The 14,941-nt window shown below is 42.2% G+C and overlaps 1 long non-coding RNA gene across 1 annotated transcript; it reads left to right on the forward strand.

The window, feature by feature from the left end:
• Positions 1–5,321: 5,321 nt before the first annotated feature.
• On the forward strand, positions 5,322–12,673 carry LOC122465922. The gene is made up of 3 exons (XR_006291065.1): positions 5,322–6,183; positions 9,482–9,594; positions 9,962–12,673. It is a non-coding gene; the product is annotated as an uncharacterized LOC122465922 (long non-coding RNA).
• Positions 12,674–14,941: the final 2,268 nt, after the last annotated feature.

The following is a 14,941-nucleotide window of genomic DNA, read 5'->3' on the forward strand; positions in this document are numbered from 1 at the left end:
TCTATCTCTTTGTAGTTAATTAACTTGTTTTGCTGTTTTATCTAATCCAGTGTGTTTAAATTGAAGTGTCTGAATAACTATTTGAGAGGATTAGCTGGCATATTATTCCTTTAAAGAAATAACAGACTTACAATATTTTGTACTGTCCAAGAGAGATCTGGGCAGTACAGGACATACATTTCTGGGGAGAAATCTGGGACTGAAGGAGTGCTGGGGTCACCCCACAGTATAACTAAGGCTGGTGAGAACCAGAGAGTAGGCCAAGTGTGGTTGGCAGGTTGCCATTACACACAGATACTCAGGGTGTGGCTTGCATGCTGAAAGGTTGTTTGTGAGTGGGCCAGGTGGGAGCTACTTTAGCAAGGCATTGTAAGGCACCCAAGGTTGCAGGTCAGGGGTGACACAGCTGCTCATTAGTCTGGATTATACCCTGATATGTCACAATATGAAATTGTATTAGCCTTGTGTGTTGGCTGAGCAAGATGTTAGGATTTTACACTCAAGGACCTAGACCATGCCAGGTAAGCACAGCCATGAGTGAGGTCTGGTGTAGAGCTGCACTGTCCCAGCAGGGAGCTTAGGGAGGGATTGTGCTACTTAAATCTGAAGGACGGTTGTATGCAGCACCATCTTCCCTGTGTTCCCAGTCTGCTCTGGAGGGCTGATTTACAGGTGGGCTGAGCTTTGGCCCTACATATTCTCTTTGGGGAGCCTGATGACAGTACTTCCTGTGTGCTCTCAAATCCAGAGACTGCAACCGTCGCTGATCCTAGTGTGAGGTAAAAAGGTGGGGAAGACTTCTTGTATCCACCCTACCGTGCACCCTTGCAGGGTCCAGTCACAATCTGGCATCAAATTAGTGTTTAAATGAGGACAGGATGGCTTCTGGTTTGGGGAGGATGTTACACTGTCTTTCGTCATTACTCCACCCATTCTAATCCAGCCCAGATTGGTAGTCACCAGAATCCATTACTATATATTGTCTGTTCAGTGCCCTATGTGAAAAGAATTAGCTGTTTCTCAGTCCTATTCCTCTGGTAAAATGGTCAGAGGAAGTTGCAGAGATACCTACTCTTTTCATGTAATAAAGATGTGGTTTGAAAGGCAGAGGTGCTGAAATAAATTGATAAATTAGGGTCCTAGAACTGTAATTTGACTTTTACACAATTGCAGCCAAGAGGTTTTCTAATGCAGATTTAAAGTCCAGGTAAGACTGTTTAATTTTGAATCTACAAAGTTGTATCAGTCAGTAATCAAATCTTGCAAAATGCTTTGATCCAAAGTACACAAATTGTATGTTTTTCAGTAGATGTTTGTTAGTACTAGATGGATAGATCACATAACATAAGTGCTACGGTCAAGCAAATCTGAGTGGTGTTGGCATTCAAGCACTGGAGTATATGTATGGCTCCATGCTGAGTAATTTAACAACACAGACGTGCATAGTAACACAAGCAGTGACATGTTAATTTATGGACCGTATGGCCCAAGACCCAAAGCAACAGTAACTGAGAGGGAACATCCATCCACTAAAACAGAGAAAGTTTGCCCCAGTGTTCTTGCCCAAAATTTCCCTGTTGCACAGTAGTCAGTGCAAGAGTTCATTGTCACCCTCCACTCCAGAGGTAGCTGTATTTCAGTGGTGCTGTGTCTATAGTTCGGCCTTCTAAGATGTAATGTATTGTTATTAATGGCACACAAGGAACCATGTGTTACACATTCAAATCCTCAGCAAATGAAATGTGAAAAAAAAAGCCCATGATATGGTATAAACCTTGCTGCTCTGAAAAAGAAGAGGGATGCACCAAAATAGTTTCCTTAGGCACTTTTTTCACATCTCTGACACTGTCTCCCATTTAGATCTTGAACAAAGAGGAAGGAGAAAACGACAAAAATTGAAATGCAGTCACCATCTGGAAGCTCCTACGATGCTTTTGCATTTTCAGATTTCTTTGGGATGACTGAATGGTTTTAAATTTGCCAGTAGGACTCCAAGATCTCTGTACAGTCAGATAGATTGGTTCCACAGCTTTCAGTTATTACATATGTGAAAATGTTTTTAAAAAATAAAGCAACAGTTGAGTTATAAAATGCCCGAAAGGGTCACTTATTCAAGAGTTGTCTCTAAGGACCTGATCCAAAGCCCACAGAAGTCAATGCAAAAACTCCCATTAACCTTGGTGGGCTCTGGATCAATCCCAAAAGTTTTGGGAACACTTTTCTGTGTGCAAGTTTTTATAAATGCAAAATACAGTGCACCTCAGATTCCTGAAACAAGAAAATGCAAGCATCAGCAATGGATAAATATGCAAGCAAACCTCTTCTGGTTACTGGTTTCAGTTCAAACTCAGTCCTAAGATGATTTTGAATACTTTTGTGGTTCAAGTTGCATAGTTCACAGACAATTAGGAATCATATACTGAAGAGCAATGGGCATTTTCAGGCTAAATATTAGAGAAACTTTCCTAAAAGATCAGAAAGATATTCGGAGATGTAAAGAATAGAAATCATACTCAGGGACCAAAAAATCTTACACACCTTTTTGGTGTACGCAGCAGCAATATATATGCATCGATAGTTTATCAGTTTCTGAGGTGTCTAATATAGATAATCTTCATTTATGATTTAATCCAAGTCTGACTGATTTCAAATTACTAATATGAGCTAAAAATAGTCTTGATTTTATTTAATGGTTTTAGAACACCGTCTAAGAGAACACAACAAATTGGTAACTGCACACACACAATGTGCATTGTGATGGTTGGAATTCTGTGGTGTGTCACTTTGCTGACATGAGTGCCACTGGTACATGCCACAAAATGCTGCAGCCCTCGTGGCTTTGTTTTGAAATTTAACCTGATGGTGATAGTAAGTGTGAGTCGACAGAGTGCAGCACAGAAGCTACTTGACTGGCTTTATTGTGACAGGAGACATTTTCACACATCTGGAATGATACATCTGAGAATATATCAGATTATCCCATGGAGGCCCTGCTTTTTCATCACAGTTATAACTGTGCTTCAGACAATGGAATTGCAGCTTGCAGAGAGATGGGCAGGGTTGGCACCCGAGGCAGATGAGAGAGTGAATCCAGGTCAGTACATTAGGGAAGTACAAGGCATATTGTATCGAAAACATAAAGGCAAGCCGAGAAGGGTTGACAGGAGGCAGGGGCATTGTATAAGGGCAAAAGAAGGTGAGAACACTAGTCGCGCTGGTTGGATTGCAGAAGAATCCTCCCACAGCTGCATATACTGCATCTGCTCTCCCCCAGCCACCTCATTCAGAAACGTGTCCAGAAAAGGCCAGGATACAGTATATAAATCTTTCCCACCCTAACAACGGACAGAGATACTGCAAAATGTTTCGCTTGTGCCCTCAAAAGGGCAAGATTAGGGCAATTGCTCATCACATTGTTAATAAACAGACTAACTCCCAGCCACAGAAACACCTCTTCTCTGACTCCTCTTCACAGGGACAGGCAGTTGGAGTTGGCTCTGCAGGACACATCTTCAATCCAGTGATGGATGCAGCTTCCTGATCCAAAGGGTGCACTTTGCTGCTGCCACCTCACCTGCCAAGGGGCTACCAACCACCTGCAGCAGCACCCTGTGTCCCAGTACCAAAACCCTAATCCCACCCTGTGGAGGGGGAGGCCACCCCAGTGTGGGGGGAGGGACTGGAGAGCGAGCTTGCCACACACTCACCCTGCAGCAGCGGCTCCTGTCCCACAGGTGTGGGCTCAGCTCCCAGCTCTGTGACCTGGCATGAAGGGTCACAGCACCTCCCAGGTTTGGCCCAGCCATCCCTCTTTCATTACAGAGGGCTGACTGGGCCAAACCTGAGTAGCACTCTAACCCTTTGCACCAGATCTCAGGGCCTGGAGCAGAGAGCTGGGCCCCACAGAACAGGAGCCACCGTGGGTGCAATTGTGTCCATGAACCCCTACTAAAAACCCCCTGCTTTAGTCTTAAACTTCATGTGAAGTATTAGTCATGGTTGCATAACTCAGGTTTTCATATTGATTTCTGATAGCTGGTTTCCATTCCTGTAAGTGCTTCAGCAATTGTTGCTGACTTCACCTTTGGCAAGACTCTTCGAATTATGATCTCATCCTTTTCCTTTTGAATGCAGCGTTGAAATATTTTGTTCTCATTTTCTCTAAGATCTCAGCAAAACCTAACACATTATGGCCATATTCATTTTGCAGAGCTCTGTGCTTGCAGCGTTTCTAGCTGGGTATACGTCTAAAGAATTAGATTGAGATTAGGCCTAGAGAGGTGCTGAGATACTATTGCACAAGTGCCATAGAAGTGCCTATAAGGAAATGATACAAACACAACTTTATCTGTCTCTGTAAATATTATTATTATTATTATTAGGGTCAGGATTGTGACCTGGCCATATAATGCTGCACAGCGGAGGTGCTCCCTTACTTCATTGTGTGGAATAGCAACATTGAGTCACAGAACAGGGTATGTCTTCACTGTAGAGTTAACTCAGGTTATCTCGAGTGAGAGCAGCCACACTGTGAAATGAACTCAAGCTGCGGTGTCCACACCACACTCATTCCTGTCTGACACTTAGATGTCTGGGGGCTGAGCCCATGGCTCTTTGCACTGCACTGAGCTGAGCGACTATATGAATTCTCTCCCAGTGAACTGTGGGAGACCTTGCCTGTCCTTTCTGGGGATGGTGGGAAGGCACTGGAGGACTAGTAGCATTAAAGTGGAGTTAGCCTGTGTCCATGCTGCAGAGTGGCCACGTTAGCAACTGAGGAGTTGTACTCACTCAAGCTGTAGCCTCGACCCTATGACGGGCTAGCCTGAGCGAAAAGCACCACCTCACATGAGTTAAAGGTTTTTGTTGGACAGGGCTCTAGTTAAGGAAACACTCAAGTTAACTTTGCTGTGAACACAAAGCAAGTGAGTGGGAAGCAGCCCCTAAGACCGTGCCAGTACACTTCCCTATGAAGGAGAGCAGAGAATGGGAGAGTAATGGGTGAGGCCTTGGCTCTTCAACCCCTCCTCCCACCGGCCAGCACAGCTGACCTGGTTTGGTGGGGGATGTAACCTGCTACTCGTACAGGCCAATAGTACATTACTTTTCGCCAGGAGGAACCAGGGAATTTAATTCTCTGCTCCTCTCCTAGGGCAGTATGGCCACACCTGGCCCTTTATAGAGGGCAGATGGTAGCATAACCACATGGCCCTGTAACAGAGTAGCTTTCCCTCATGGGCTGGAGAGCCAACCTGATGACAGAATGAGCCTCATCTGAGGGGAACCAGGCACTTCCCCAGAGAGAGCCAGGCTAAAGTGTTGATAAAGCCCAGCTGGGAAGGTGATAGACTCAGCAGGTGGGAAAGTTCTCTCAGCAGGGAGGCCTAGGAGAGATCCTGAATAACCAGGAAAGTTACTGGAAGACCAAAGGGCTGGGAAAATAAGGAGAGGTAGCAAGTGACCTGGGAAAAACAAAGCACAAGTAAAGGAGCAGGGCTAGCTTCCTAGTGTAGGGCTCTAGGCCAGAGCCTAGAGTTGCGGGTGGAACTGGGTTCCTCTACCTGCCCCAAGGAAGGGGGCCTACAAGCCCACTGTAAGGGTTCTGAAGCCTAGCAAGGGGGCTGTAGGTTAAGCCAAAGGCAGGATGAGGCACGGCCCCAGAGAGGGTGGAATAATTTCTTTTCTGTTAAAGACATCTTTGGACTCTTAGTTTGGACAGTGGTGACCCTTGAAGGGGTGCAGGGCTGACAGAAAAAGCAAGTGAGCACTCTCCTAACGAGAGGCAGGCAGCTCTCGTCTAATGAGAGAGTTGTGATGCTACAAGGGGTTGTGTAGTGGTTCTCTCTGTTACAAGCCCTCGGTTACTGATCAATCTGGAAGGTGTTTTAAAATAGTGTTTTAATTATATAGTTTGTGCTGTCAACAAGCTTATTTGTTACATGTAGAGTCTAAGGTTTTTGCTGTACAGCTGAATTACTGTAATCCTGCAGTTAATAATTACCATTGTAAAACTTCATCAAAAATCAGTTTTGGCTGGGACAATCTCTCTGTCAGGATATGTCCTGTGTCAGTTGGCTCACTGAATTATTATAAATGCTCTGGTTTGAAACTACACAAAAATCCGTCTGCATTCTGATGGAGAACATGTTCTTCCCGTGGCAGGAGAGAGCCTTCCTTGATGAGGTACAGTGTCACTAGCAATGGTGCACTTTTGAGTATGGGATTGTAAAAAAATAATTAGGTGCTTAGGCACCCAATTCTCTTGTGCCCCTGGTCCCCGACTCTAACCACTAGACAATTCTGCATCTCATAGGAAAATAAAGGGGAAGATCCTCAGCTGGTATAATTAGTTTTGGTGGCATTATGTTGATTTGCAACAGCTGAGATTCTGATCCATTTTAAAAAAGCCTTTTGTTTTCTGTAAGCCTTGTTTTCTAAATAAAGGACTAAGGGGAAAGGTCTGTCTTTTACAGTGCCTAGCACACTCAAACCAAAGTTTGACCCAGCCACCCCTCCATCCTGGAAGGGTGGCACCTGGCTGTTAGGGGCAGCTAAGCCAGACCTGAGTGTCACTGCGCTTCACTCTTCCAGGTGTAATTAGGTGCTGCTGGACTAATAAGCTTGCATGTACCACAGCAAGAATGTTTTGCAAATTGATTTGAAAGTCTGCCTAAATCTGACTTTGTTCACTAGACATCCTGACATCTCATGTGCAAGGATAGGGAAAAAAATCCATTTTGTTTTCTAAACAGAGAAGGGTCTGATTATATTGGTAAAATAGCCATGTTTATTTCCCTGCAGTGTTTGTTTTACGGCAGCTTAACAAAACCTGTAAATATTGTTGAGCCAGTGTAACCATTAGCAATGGAAATAATTACTACTACTTAATGGCCTTTTTTTGTGCAATGTTGCCGGCATGCTGTCTCGTGAGTCATAATGACGGATGGAAATTAATTTTTGTCCTGGCTGTAGGTCTTTTTTTTTCTTAATATAATCCAGTTTTCCTTTTTTTACGTTTATCTCCTGCAGTGTAATAAACCAGAGTCACATTCGAAAATTCTCCTACATGCCTTTCCTGTGACCAACATATTTGGATGTACAGTGTAATGCAAATTAATGTGATAAGGGAAAGAAACAGAAATATACAAACTGAAGGCCTGATCCAAAGCCCATTGCAGTCAATGGAAAGATTTCCATAGACTTGAGTCGGCTTTGGAAGAGGTATAGTACTTGTAGTGAAATTCATTTCTGCACAATGCTATCAAAAGGCGTTTGTGAGTTCCATTAAGCACTGTTTTGAGGACTTCATAATGCATAAATCTTGTGCTGGTCCTCTGCACAGCGATGAATTTCTTTCTGCAAGGAAAAGAAAACTCTCGGGTGTGTGATTAATGCAAAGATGAAACTGCTGATTTTTAGATAAGATAGTTTGACAGTGTGGCCTACTGGTTATAGCACAGGACTCGGGTGATCTGGATTCTATTCGCAGCTATGCCACTGGCCAGCTGGGTGACTGTGGGCAAGTCACGCTGCTGCTCTGTGGCTCAGTTTCTCCATCTGCAAAGTAGGGGAAATGATATCTCCTTTGTAAAGTGCTTTGAGATTGGCTCATGAAAAGTACTGTATGAGAACTAGGTATTATTACTACTTTCTCTGGCATAGCTGGAGGAGTAGCATTAAGGTTGGAAGTTCACAGTTAACCCACCCAAACATAGCTTCCGATCTGTGAGTGTCTTGTAACGTTAAATGAATTTCCTAGTTACGTAATGGATTTTTTTCAATAAATATAAAGTCGAATGTTTTTTTTAAGGGTTTTTACTCTTAAACTACTGCCATGTACTTCTAGTCTTAGCCTCTACTTAACACTCGTCATCTGGAAACCTGCTTTCATTTTTACACTTGCAAGTCCCCTTAAGATAAAGGCAGAATTTGGCCCATTGTATTTTTTCCATACTCCTATTGCCCTCACTCGTTGCTCAAATTGTGATTTTCACCATGGCTGTGAATGAACCCAACCCATCATGCAATGCATCCAAAAATCCATAAACTCCGGCTGCAGACAGTTGGTGGTACCACTGTTAATCCTAAAACAGGTCAGAGATCTGCATTTTTCAGTGGTGCATATTAAAGTCAGCCAGCCCCAAATCTAACATATATCTTCTGGCAGTTTCCTGCCCTGGCTTGTGAGACTACTTTTCACTTTCTTTCACAACAGGGATAACTAGCAGAGCTAATCACAAGCTTTTTATATATATGAGAGAGAAATTTCAAAGCTGTTCCCATTTTGCATGGTTTGCAATGGGCCCATTTTCCACTTATGAAATCAATTTCTTTATATAAGACCTGCCAAACCATGATTGAATTGATTACCACAATGTTTCATTTACTGAAACCTGGGATTTTGGTAAACACAAAGTTGATAACTACTCTGATGTTTGTAATGTTTTTTGATGGAAATTTCTGTACATTTTTCGACAGGCAGGCACACACACACACGTCCTCTTTGAAAGTGAATTTTTTGTGTGTGAAATGTTTCATTTTTAAAAAAGGCCATTTTCAACTTTTGTTTTTTATTTTTAAAAAAGTCAGCAAGCTCTAGTAGTTAGGTGAAAGGACTCCTTACTGAATGTAAGGGAATCTACCCAAATGTACTGAAATCTAACTTGCCCCATTAGTACATCTCCGCTGCATCAGAGACTGGTCCTTCTCCTTTGAAGTCAATGGGAGTCTTGCCATGGATTTTAAGGGAACAGGACTGGGGCCTGTGTGCACTGGATCATCTGATCCCTTCAGACTGGCATCAAACTATTTAAACCAGGGGGTGGAGTGCATCTGAGAAGAGTGAATAAGCTAGAAGCTTATTTTCATTGCTCAGACCACATCTTAATGTGCAAATGCATCATGCCAGGATGCAGCACATTGCTGAAGCACCTGGGTAGAGGAAATGACAATGGGTTATACATCTCTGCATTTTTAGGGGAAATTTTAGCTCTTGAAATTAGACCCTACAATGTGACCATGTGCGAAGGGCTTCATGGGAGCCTGATGCATATTCTGTAAGCAATTTCTTCATAAACAATTCAATATCCCCCTCACAATGCTGTTAAAGCGACACCATTCTACGTATATTACTTTGAAAGTCTGGCTTCATTTAAGCACTGCTGTAATACAAACACCTAAGACCCTTTAATGTACTGCACTCTTAACAATATTTAGTTGGATAGGACACTAAAACTTTCTTATCACCAGATGAAGCAATTTCAGCAGAGATGGGCCCAAGCATAATGTGGATTGGAACACATTGAATGTTTGAGGGTGTTTGCAGCTGGGTTTGTTTGGCCCACTGCAAAGATGATAGCAACTTCATGTCCCTGTCTGAGCTTCCCTAAAGACTGAGGATATTTAGGTCTGGGGTTTTGGTTCAGGTTCATCTCTGCTCTTAGATATCGCTAATAAAACAATGATGTGTTTTTTTTTCTAGAAAATCACACAGATGGAGCAGTGTGCATCCCACTTTCCCTAGCCAGGAGAACAGTTCCATGATCCGACTGTCAACATACATCCTACGGCAGTTACATTGGTCACAAGCACATGGTGGGACCTCAGGCAATATTTACAAGATACAGATCTGGTCAATCAGATGCTAACCATCAAAAGTAGACTTGAAAATAGCATGTTTTTCATAAACCTTTAGCTGAGTATATTTGAAGTATTGAATGCCACAATTCTGAACAATGTTTATATTTTATTTACATATATTTATATAAATACTTATAAAAAAATATAGGAAGCAACCAAAGCTGATCCAATGGCATGTGGACACCTCACATGTATGCACTCAAATACTCCAGTGGTAGAGGCCATATAAGTACCTACTCAGGTGGATGTGCTTATACATAATAGCCAAATTCTGACCTCAGATCTATATATGATTTTGACTAAACTTGTCTGTGAATTGCAGGTATATGCCCATAGGCAGGATTTGGCCCTAAAGAAATGCACCAAGGAACACAAACTATTTGTGCTTCCTGCCTCTGCCAGACCCACAGGAAGTTTGTCATTAATAAAGATACAAGCAAGGAATTCCAAACTCTTGGAGTCCTAGAGAATTCCTGAAGCCTCTGGAAGCCTTCCTTTCTAATGACTTCACTATGGCTCCCACTTCGATGCTTGCTTGCTTTCCAAACAATAAGTATTTATTGAATTGAGTATGAAAAGCTTTCTGGGGGTTGATCCTGCACCGTACAAGTTAATGGGAAATTACCCATATACTTGAATAGGAGCAGGACCAAGCCTTGGCTACCTAACTTGTTCTGATCACTACCAAATCTGCATGCACTTGCAAGATCTGCTGAATCGACAACTTTGAAAAATAGAGTACAGTCTGTGCAAGTTTCCCAAACTGCCCCATCAGCGGGCCAGTACCCTGACCTAGAGGGGCAATCTCTAGGGGTAAGAGAACAGTTCTTTCTCCATTGACACCACTGATGACACTGTCCATGAAGATGCCAGTTCTTGAGCTGATTTATGTGCTGGGGACATCAATCCACTAGCAACAGCACTGAGATCACTAACTCAGAAAGGCCACAAAACAGCTGTCAAATGCTAACAACTTTCAGTCATAAAACTTAGGCCAGATCAGAGCCAGTGACCTAGAAGTGAAAAGCATCATATCTCATTATTATCCAGTCTGTCTTTTGGCTTGTTGAAAATATTTTCATACAGTCATTTGAATGGATGTTTGCTCTAATACTGAACTGATTGTTTATTTGGAAAACGCAGCAGTAATTTTGACCTTATCCATAGAGTAAAACACAGATGCAGGAGTCCTTCAGTGTTTTCCCCCAGCAAATGCTGAAGTATTTTAATTCTTCAGCAAACTTTTTCTTGCTAAATCATGTAACAGTCACATGTGATGTCATCCAATGTATTAACCTCTAAGGTAAGGCTAAATGTCATCTTTAGTGTGTAATCTGCTCTATTTTTAAAAACTCCAGCACTGTTGTTTGTGTCAACACTGACATCTTCTGGTTGCATATGAAACTTTACTGAAGGAATATTTTTTCTTAAGCAAGGCCAGTATCCCAGATGCAGAAGACAACAGAATTTTGAATAGTAAGAAACTATAATTGTTTTATCTAAGCCTGCCAGTGTCTCCTGTTATTGCAGGAAAATAGAGCTTTGAGCTGAGGAGATTAATTGGTTTGAAATACTTTATTGCACTGCTCAAAAGATATTCTCTAGATTTTTAAGGCCCAAGGGGACCATTTAAGATCATCTAGTCATACCACCTGTATAATGTAGGCCACAAAACTTCACCAGTTACCCTGTATTGAGCTCAATAACTTGTCTGACTAAAGCGTGTCATCTAGAAAGGCATGTTCATACCTCAAAAGAATTTCCACAGAATATGATAAAATAGGCCTAGTAGTAGAGTTGGGCAGAGGATGGAAATTCCACTTTGCAAAGGGAGTTGGGGATTTTGAAAATTTCACTTCATTTCAAATTGGAACAAAACCTGAACATTTTAGAATTCTCCCAGATGCAAAACTCAAATTGTTTTGATTTTTAACTTTTTTATTCTATTATACTGTATTACAAAATAAAAACAATTAAAAATGAAACATTACTTCCAAATGAAAAATTGAAACATTTTTCATTCTGAAAATGTCAACACAGGAAGTTTTGACATTGTCAGGACTTTTTTTTCTTTCTCCAAAACTGAATTTCTGAGAAACTGACCAATTTCGAGAAGCATGTCCATTTCAATGGAACTGTCCCTTTTCTGGCAGAAAATAGTTCCATCCAGGTTTTTTTCTGACCAGCTCTACTTAGCTACTTAATAATACTCAATATATTTAGCTGAGATCTTGCTCGCAGATCAGGTTGTGTCTTGTAGCAAAATGAAGCTCAGGACTAAAACTTCAAAAAAGAAATAGTTAAGGAAGAAGCTACAGGTTTCTAGAGTTACGCAAGAACACACACAACTGGAAAGGAGACATGGGTAGCCATTGGAGAGGGGGTTCTGTCAGAAAATATAAGGGAAGAAAATCACTCTGTTCACACCCGGCATTTATAATATATTGCAGCTTGACACACTTAGAGATGTGTCAGCCCCTCCTCTGCTCTTACTCCCATCTAGTTACTGCAGAGCAGTGCCCACACATGGGAGGGATTGGCAGGTCACCAGGCCACCCACAGCTAAGATGGCCTCATTGGGTGGGCTCTTTTGATCTACGTGATGGGGAGCAGACGACGAGATGTGCTGAGAGGGGTGGAAGCAATGCAGGCAAACTTCAAATGCTGCTGTCAACAGCTCTGGCTGTAAAGAAACATTGTGGGGAGAGGATTGATAATGCTGCATTGAGGATATGCTGCAAAATTTGACCCTTTCAGACTTCTAAAGTGGGTATTTGGGATTCTGAACTCTCTTCTAGCTAGGTAATATAGCCTATAATCATTCCTATCACTGTAGCATCTTATCTTCATAGAGTATAACTACAATAAATTACTGTCTTTGCTTTGTTTGAAACCACAAAGTTCATGCAAAGGTGAAAACTAAGTCTCTCAGATATTTTAGGTAGCACAAAATTAGGGCCTGATCTAAAGCCTATCAAAGTCAATGGAAATGTTCCCATCAACTTCAGTGGACTTTAGCTTGACCCTCTATAGAGCAAGGAGGATCAGGATAGAAATCCTATAGCACGGTTCACTTTGAAAGTGACTTGTTTCTTAATTTAAAAAGAAAATGTTCAAACTGGGTGCCACAAGTTAGGCTCCAAACTTCCAATTGAGGTGCTTGAAAAGTGACCTGATTTTCTAACGCACTGAGCAGCAACCAATGACTTCGGCGAGAGCTGCTTAATGCTTTTGAAAGTCAGGTCACTTATTTAGGCACCTGAGTTGGAAAATCTTATCCAGTATAGATAGACAAGTATTTTCTTTTTTCTAAACCATCACTCCTCCAGAAACCATGTTACAGCCTACCCCTCAGGAAGTCTAGAGCACAGTTTCTTACCACCATTGGAAGACACACATTCCTTGCCCACCCTAAACTCCCACTGCCATCAATGGCAATTATGGAAGCACAAGGAATGCAGGATTGGGGCGCACGCACTTCTGTGCACGGCTGCATACGGTGCTAAAACTGGCTTGTAACTGTTTTCAGTCATTGTTACAACCATACTGTGACTATGGCCTAAAGTCACCATCATCATTTTGTGAATGAATACACTCTGTGCAAATGCTAATTCATTGCACATTGCAACAAGTTGTAACGCTATTTTAGTAACACTGCTACCCCTTCCCATCACCAACTCCCCTTCAGAGCACACCTCAGTCATTGTATCTGCTGCTATGGGTAGCAAGAAGTGACTCATGCTTTGGATGTATACTGCCCATTGCCTGTACATTAGCACTTTGAATTGCCATAGTAATGATAGCTTGTAAAGTCTCTCTAGCTGTGCCCCAAGTTACCAGGCAGTCTTTCAGAAAAGAATGAAAAAAATTTGATGTTTGTCACTCAACAATATTTATAATCTGAACAAAACAAGATATGGCATAATAAATAAAAACTCTGACCTTACCAGAATGAGGTATGCAGCCTGAGAGAGATTACACACAGAGAACACCCCCAATGAAACAAGTTCATTGCAACAATGGATTCACTAAGTGGTACAAAGCTTACACCAGGCTAAAAATTATTTACTAAGGCCCCAATCCACCGAAACACTGATGCTTAAAGTTAAGCACCTGCTTGTGAATAGTCCCATAGGAATCAGTTAAGCACATGCTTAAGTGCTTTCCTGGATCAAGCCTCTACCTTACAGCAAAGGATGGACTTTCCAAAGAAGCCTATGGGAGTTGGGATCCTAACTCCCTTACTTTCCTTTGAAAAGCCCAGTCCAGATTATTTCTGCACATTGCAGGGAAATGTGTCTATCTTTTCTCTCTTAAAACTACACCATGTGAATGGGCATACAGGCTAAACCTTTTTTCTGTTCCTAGACTCATGACTTGCAACGTTCCATATCGCCTGGGCTAAGGCCGGTAGCTCTTCAATGGGGGAGGAGGGGTATTTTAATATGGGAATGCATTAGCTATTCAATGTAGGGTTCTTGGATTTTGGTTTTTCAAGAACTGGCATGCTTATGTGGAAGCATGGACAGGTTCTGTGTCTTGAGCTAATACTTCTCTGGACAGATGCTGACCTCTGTTACACCAGGGTAAATCCAGAATAGGTCCACTTAAGTCAATGTAGGTATGCTGGATTTACACCAGTGTAAATGAAGTGAAAATCTGGCCCCTCATTCTTTAATCTCAGAGGCTGGGCCTTGACTAAGAGGAAGAAGTGTGCTCTTAACTCAAGTTAACTAATTCAAGGCAGAAACTGCAGTGAAGACAATGCAGTTTGAGGTAAAGGCTATAGGGAACCATGCTAACGTGAAAATTACCTTGTATTCGCTAGGATTTTACCTTAAGTTAGCTAACTGGAGTTAAAAACACACCTGTTTTCTTTCCTCGCCTAGTAAAGACAAGGCCTAAGGGCTGGTCTACACTTAAGTTTTACTGGCATAACTGTGTTAGGCTATGTCTACATTGCTCACCTTAAAACGGCGCAGCTGTGCCACCGCAGCCATGCCATTGTAAGAGAGCCATTGTAAGAGAGCTCTCCCGGCAACACAATAAAACCAACCCCAACGAGAGGCAGTAGCTTCATCGACGGGCGAGCAGCTCCTACCAATGAAGCGCTGTCCACACGGGCTCTTTTCGTCATTAAAACGTTTGTCGTTCGGGGAGGGAGGTGTTTCCACACCCTTGAGCGACAAAAGTTTTAACCGTGAAAGTGCAGTGTAGACAAAGCCTTAGTTAGGAGTGTTTGGGTTTGGTTTGTCTTATTTTTGTGAGTGGTTTTTCCTGACAAAGTTATAGTGGTAAAAGC

The sequence above is a fragment of the Chelonia mydas genome, chromosome 5 (assembly GCF_015237465.2).
Source record: "Chelonia mydas isolate rCheMyd1 chromosome 5, rCheMyd1.pri.v2, whole genome shotgun sequence".
Taxonomy (NCBI): domain Eukaryota; kingdom Metazoa; phylum Chordata; order Testudines; family Cheloniidae; genus Chelonia; species Chelonia mydas.